Source organism: Mesocricetus auratus, unplaced genomic scaffold, assembly GCF_017639785.1.
Source record: "Mesocricetus auratus isolate SY011 unplaced genomic scaffold, BCM_Maur_2.0 Super-Scaffold_100008, whole genome shotgun sequence".
Lineage (NCBI taxonomy): Eukaryota > Metazoa > Chordata > Mammalia > Rodentia > Cricetidae > Mesocricetus > Mesocricetus auratus.
Window position 1 is genome coordinate 86,312,430 of NW_024429192.1, and position 6,835 is coordinate 86,319,264.

Here is a 6,835-nt window from a genome sequence, read left to right on the forward strand (position 1 = left end):
TGAGGCATGTGTGGTCTGAGATCAGAAGCTTCACAACTGGAGATTCCATTTAGGGTTGAAAAATGAAAGAAAATAAATGACAAAGACCTATCATATTGCTTTCCCAGGATGTGTGGGTCGCTCCCAGTATAGCCAGCCCTTCTAGAAACTTCCATTAGGGAAAGGCCGCTTTAAGACAATCTTATCTGGCTGGGCAATGGTGGTGCACACCTCTAATGCCAGCACTATGGAGGCAGAGGCAGGCGGATCTCTGAGTTCGAGGCTAACCTGATCTCTAGTGAAACTTCCAGGACAGCCAGTTCTACACCAAGAAACCCGCTTTAAAAGGAAAAACAAAAGACAGGCATATCTGGATCTGTCTGCCCAGCTTTACCTGAACTCTGTGTTGGGTCTTGCAAAATAAAGCTGCTTCCTCTTGGATCTCGTTTACACACAGCGGCAGCTGGTAAATATTTAACAGCTAATTCCCCAGGAGGGGAAAAGCCCTAGAGTGCAGAGTTTTTACAGAGTTCCAAGATGTCCTTGAAGAGCAGGTTTGAGAGTCTGCCTCCGTGACTGTTTCCGGAGCCCTTCCAACTGGATTTATCTAGCATGCCACTGGCCCACCGGCAGTCCAGGAGCCAGCCCTCTGATCTGGAGGGAGGGGGATTTGTGGGCGGCCCTATCCTCTCTGCCCGCTCTCACAGATCCTCTCCAGAAGGAAGACCAGACCGTTGCTCAGTCAGCAGTTTGCAAGGATTCCAATCAAAGCTTCTCCTTCCCTTTGAAGTTCCTTCACAGAAGCCAGACAGGATTCCCAGAGTCCTCAGGACGGAGCCCTCCGCCTTTCCCGTCTGGTCTCCATGAATAGCTGGACTGGGGACGTGTCTACAATCTCCCTGAGCATCAGCGTATTTTTGAGGTTTGTTTGATTTCTCTTTTAATAGACAAATTCCTGAAAACACAGGAAAAAAAACTCATTTCCTGTTCCCAGCTCAGCATCCACAACCAGGAAGACGCTGGGAGCACGGTGGAAGCTGGGAGCCGGCGCTATTTCATAGACTCCCTGTGGAGCGCCTGCCACGCTGCCACCAGGATCCTTAGCAACAGAGACAGGAGAGCAGGAGGAAGGGTTGGGGGCTGTGCAGGCTCAAGAAACAGGGTGTGCGGTAACAGGATTGCAGGGCTTTCTAGCGAACACGACTGCGCTGCCTCAGCCCCACAGCTGGTCCTGCACACGTTGCTCTTTCCCTCCCTTAGCACACATTTTCCTTCCTTCCAGAACTTGACCTGAATCTCCCCCTCATCTCCTCTCCTCGCTTACTCTTGGCATACTATATTTGCGACTTGTTTCCTGATGTACCTATCTCCTATGCAGAACCTTGACTTGACTTTTTTGTTTGTTTTTGTTGTTGTTGTTTGTTTTCAGAGACAGGGTTTCTCTGTGACTTTGGAGCCTGTCCTGGGATTTGCTCTGTAGACCAGCCTGGCCTCAAATTTACAGAGATCTGCCTGCCTCTGCCTCCCAGGTGCTGGGATTAAAGGCATGCGCCACCACTGCCTGGCTGACTTTATATTTTTAAGCCTTCTGGTGACTGTAAATACTCATACAATTATCCAAGCTCCCTGTCTCTCTTATCCTGTACAATATCTTCCTTGTCATTCCTATTACAGAGGTGTTTAAAGAGGGAGATTTTGTAGTCTACACTGATCAAGTTAAGCAGATAGCTTCCCACGTATCTTCCTGTAATCTTGGGTCTCAGAATTATCTGTGAAGTAGACATTATTGTTTGTTCCATTTTACATAAGCTGTTATTAAGGATCAAAGAGGTTAAGTACCTTTCCAGAGTCACACAACTAGTAAATGGTAAGTGGTCTGTGAACTGACCCTAGAAGGATTGCTTTTGAATGTGCGAATCGGAAGGACAGTAGGAGCCAAGGACCAAATCCCCATAGTTATACGTACGCCTCAGCCACCAGAGTCCCCATCTGCCACAAAGTTCACCCAGCACTTGGGCTAGGAATATGGACATTATTGCACCACATGAAGTCTTCTTGGTCAACAATGGAGTTTCCATCAACAATGGGAACATTCTTCATACTGGTCCCGATTATTTTAATGCCCTGCCTGTCACATAGCTCGTGTTTTCACTGTAACTTTTCTGTCTCCATAAAGAAAATACTTACTCTTCTGTTAAAAATACTGGTGATCTGGGGGCTAGAGAGATGGGTCAGTGGCTATTCTTTCAGAGGACCCAGGTTCAATTCTCAGCACCCACATGGCAGTTCATAACTGCCTGTATCTCCAGTTTCAGGGGATCTGACATCTTCACACAGACAAAACACAAATGTGCATGAAATAAAAATAGATAAACTATAAAAAAATACTAGTGGTCATCAATCCACTGTACAGGTAGTAGCCCAGAACCAGTAGGGTTGCACAAATGTGTTCTATGGTGTTTAGGACCATGTCACCCATGTCACAGTATAGCCCATCCTAAGGGACACTTGGCTGATAGGAGCGCAGCTGTTTCTTAACAGTTAAAAGAGTGAAACAACACGGTCCTTAAGACAGTGGTTCTTGAACTGTGTCCCTACCCTTTCTTCATAAGGTGTTACAAGCTGGACTTGGGTGGTGAGGGTTGACGGTGGCAGATCCAGGGGTCAAATGACATCGTTGTGGCTATTACCACCTGCTCAGAACTGCTGTCTGCTGCTATGATGAACGCCGTGACCAAAAGCAACTCGAGGAAACGGTTTCTTTCAGTTACAGCTTGTGGTCCATCACTAAGGGAAACTGAAGCGGGAACCTGGAGGCCGGATGCTGATGCTGGAGTTGCTGATGCAGAGACCACGGAAGAGCACTGCATACCAGCTTGCTCCGCTTGGCTTGCTCAGCCTGTTTTCTTATCCTACCCAGGACAACCTGCCCCCAATGGGCTGGGCCTTCCCACATCAGTCAGTAGTCAAGAAAATGTCCCACAGACTTGCCTTTTGGCCATTGTTGGAGGCATTTCCTCAATGGATGTTCCCTCTTCCCGAGTGGCTCTAGTTTGTGTCAAGATGACAAAAAAAAAAAAAAAAAAAAAAACCCACTCTCTCAAGGTGATGATGTCACATTACTGTCTGAAAACTGCCCCAACTTGAGAACATCCCACTGAAGGTGTTCTTAGCATTTGGCACTGGCACCTTCTGTCTGCCAGTAAACACAGATACACTTAGACACGTGAGGACGGCTCGCAAAGATTAGCAGAAACAAAGAGAGAACCCATTTGGTCTGGTGTGACAGCTCAATTTTTCTTTCATGGACAGTTGGTGATAATTTTAAATTTTATCCATATATTCTGGAGTCTACTTTCTCCTCATAACATTGTTCTTAGCTCATTTAAAAGAAAACAAACACTCCAGTGTTCCATGCTGTTCTCCAAAGAGCCCTACAGGCGTGGGTGCTGTCCTCTACTATGCCATGGGACTGAGGATGCTACAGATTTGTTTAGCCTTAGTGAAGGATAAAGGGGATGAGAATGTAGAGATGCCACCACGAGGATCAGGTGCTGGTGTCAGACTGGTGGAAGGCACCGGAACTACTGATGAAAATGGAACATTCTAAAGAGGGCCCCAGGCCTTGCCCCCCCCAGCAGGGGTTACCCAGCAGGTCAGGGGACTCATTTTAACTTTCCAAATCCATCCCCACTTCTCACTCCCAGTGTGAGCCTGTGTCTGTGGCAATCCCGGAGACCCCGGGAGGAAGCTGGCATGCCTGCTAGAGAAGTCTGACAGGAATGAGTGCCTGGACCCTGAATCCTTGTGACTGACAGAAGGCATGCCTCCTGCTCTTCCCCAAGCCTACCTTTCTCCGGGGCTCTGTGACACAACTGCATCACAACACCGTGTCCCAGGCCTTGAGTAAGGAGGCTGCAGTCTGAAAAGTCATTCTGGGGGTCTTCACCTCTGCTCACTGGAATCAGCTACCAGAAGATGCTTGGAGCCAAAGCCAGGCTTTTTCAACATAGTACCCCGGAGCCCTCCCTCTCTCTTGACCACCAGCCTGCCTCCCCACCACTCCCCCTGTAGTAGAGCCTACCCCTCCCCTAATGCTGCTATCTAGGGTCTTCTAGACCTCCTCCCTAAATACCCAGTGGGTTCCTCAAACTTGGTTGTCTCCTACATCATTCATTCTAGCTCCTCTTCCATCCATCCATTCATCCATTAGTTTTATTAAGACAGGATCTCAGTCTGTAGTAAAGAGTAGCCTGAAACTCATTATCAACCAAGATGGCCTTGAACTCAAAACATTCCTCTTGCCTTGACTCCCAAGTGCTGGATTTACAGGCATAAGCCACTACTTCTGACTTTTATCATTGTTTTTTATTTAATTTTCAAGTAATATATAGTAATTGTACGTAATCGTGGGATACAGTGTGATACATTAATAAGATTCTAGATTATGTAAATGAGTGGGTTGGGGTAATTAGCATGCCCATCACCTCGGCCGATCACCACTTCTTTGTGCTGCAGATACTCAGCACTTTACTAGCTGTGTTGAGATAGAAATTCTGATTATCCTACTGTGCTGCAGGACATTAGGATTCTTCCTGCTAGCCATCCACCCCACGGAGCCATCACCATCCACCTACCTGCTCAAGCTAGGAGCCTGTGAACCGTCTTTGCACTCAGTTCTTTCTCCTACCCCCCTCAGTGTAACCAAGCATCATGTCGCCTGTTTTCTTTACCTGATGCAATGGCTGACACGTGTCTTGCAAAGCTCATGTGCTTGATCCCTGGTGCAGCAGGGCTGAGAGATGGGGGTCTAACAAGAGGTGGTTAGGTCACTAGGACGCTGTCTCAGGATAGATTGGGGTTGTAGGTTAATTAGCCCAACAGTGACCATGCTTCCCTGTCTCTCTGTCTTCCACCAGGGGATGATGCAGCAGGATGACCTTCACCAAGGGCCAAACACTCATCCTCTTTAACTCTGAGTGACCAAAAAAGTTCTATATAAACTAGCCAGTCTCAGGTGTTCTGTTATAGCAACAGAGGTACAGAGTCATGTGACTTCCCGTGACCTCAGTCCTAGCTGGAGCCCTCAACCTCTCTCTTCTGAACTTACTGCAGCATAGAGACGTCTCAGGCACCACCACTGCCGACTGGCCAATGCAAGCCAAGCTCCTATAGATGCCACACCTGGCCTGACCTCCCAACACTTCCCTCCGCCCCGCCTTGAAATCTTACTTCCTTTCAGCTGTCTCTGGTCTTCCTGTCACCTGTCTGCCCATGATTCCACTTCCTGCTTCCTGAATGCTGATGTCTCCCCTCAGCTGTGATCCCATCTTTTCTCTCGCAGGGTGAGATGCCCTTCCCCTGATCTCTGCCATCTTCAGGGACTACCTCTGAATTGCTCTTCTCTTGTTTGCTGGTTTTTGTTGTTTTATTTTTGCATGGGCCTTGAATTTATCATCGTCCTGCCTCAGACACCCAAATTCTGGGATGAAAGGTATGTGCCATGTACCAGTCAAATTATTCTTTGATTTTTAAAGATGATATTTATCTGTGTCACTCAAGGGGGTATGTGTGTACCATAGCATGTGTGTTGAAGATAGAGGACAACTTGTGAGTCTCGCGCTCAGGTCGTCTGGCTTGGCAGTAAGTGCCTGACTGAGCCATTTCGCCAGCCCGCTCTTTGATCTTACACTATCTGTTTCTCCATTTGTTTCTTCCAGTGAATGGGAGCTACTTGGGGCAGAGGTGGTGATTTCTACCCTCTCTGAGTCACCATTCCCTAGTCTTGACCACTTCACAAAAAAGAATTTCAGGCAGGGGTGAGGACCAGAATCAAAATCCAGCCCTGAAGAGTCTGTCTGTGACCCCAGAGGAGTCAGAAACATGGCCACCTGAAAACAGGGACATGATTTCCCATCTTACAGGAACCGGGGTGCTGTTAAAACATCCCCCCCCCCCTCCTAAAGCAAAGTGCAGAGGGTGGGAACACTCACGTTACCTTCTCAAATCCAGCCCCAATTATCCTTCTCAGTCTCTAAAAGCAAATGGATTTGAGACACTGCTAAACCCAGCCTGCGGATCAGCTCTCCCTCAGGATGCAAAGCCGCCCAAAGTCGTCAATAGTCTCCCTGGATACACATGTACAAGCCCTACCTCAGCCTACTCACGGTTCCCCCAGTGGCCACCCTCCTGCATGGTGCAGACACACAATACCAAATGGGCTTAATTTAGTGACAACATGATGGCTTGTCCCCCTCCCATCTTGACTCTTGGCTTGACACTCCCAGACTGCTCTGGTCCCCTGTAGCCACAGTACTGAAGAAGCCTTTGCTACACAGTCATAGCTGGCTCTCCCTGTCTGTTCATTCCACATCTGCGGGTCACCAGCTACTAACAAAAAGCATGCAGGATGGAAACTGCATGTTCAGTGGACATACAAAATGCCTGGGAAGCGTGGCAGCTGCTTATATAGCGTGTCCATTGTATCAAGACCGACTGTCATCTACAGTGAGTGTAGTAGCACACGCTTGTAACCCACAGACACGTGAGGCTAAGGCAAGGGGATCGTGCCTTCAACCTAGGCTACACAGCAAGACTGTATTCCAAGGGAAAAAAAATCACCTAGAGATAATTGAAGTATACAGGAGGTGTGTGTAGGTTCTATACAAACACTACATAGTCTTACAGAAAAGGGACAGACCCGTGTAGATTGTGACATCTATGGGGCACCTGCAATGAGGCCTCAGTAGAAGCCCCAGAGCACAGGCACAACTGTACTATCAGACCCTTAAAGGCCCTGTGACTCAGTGTTGCTAACCCAGCTGATACCGTGCTTCTGGTCTGGACAACACATACC

At 48.0% G+C, this 6,835-nt stretch overlaps 1 long non-coding RNA gene across 1 annotated transcript; it reads left to right on the top strand.

Moving 5' to 3' along the window:
- The first annotated feature begins 418 nt into the window (after positions 1 to 418).
- Positions 419 to 5,176, top strand: LOC121142048. Its single transcript, XR_005879071.1, has 2 exons — positions 419 to 901; positions 2,747 to 5,176. It is a non-coding gene; the product is annotated as an uncharacterized LOC121142048 (long non-coding RNA).
- The last annotated feature ends 1,659 nt before the right edge of the window (positions 5,177 to 6,835 follow it).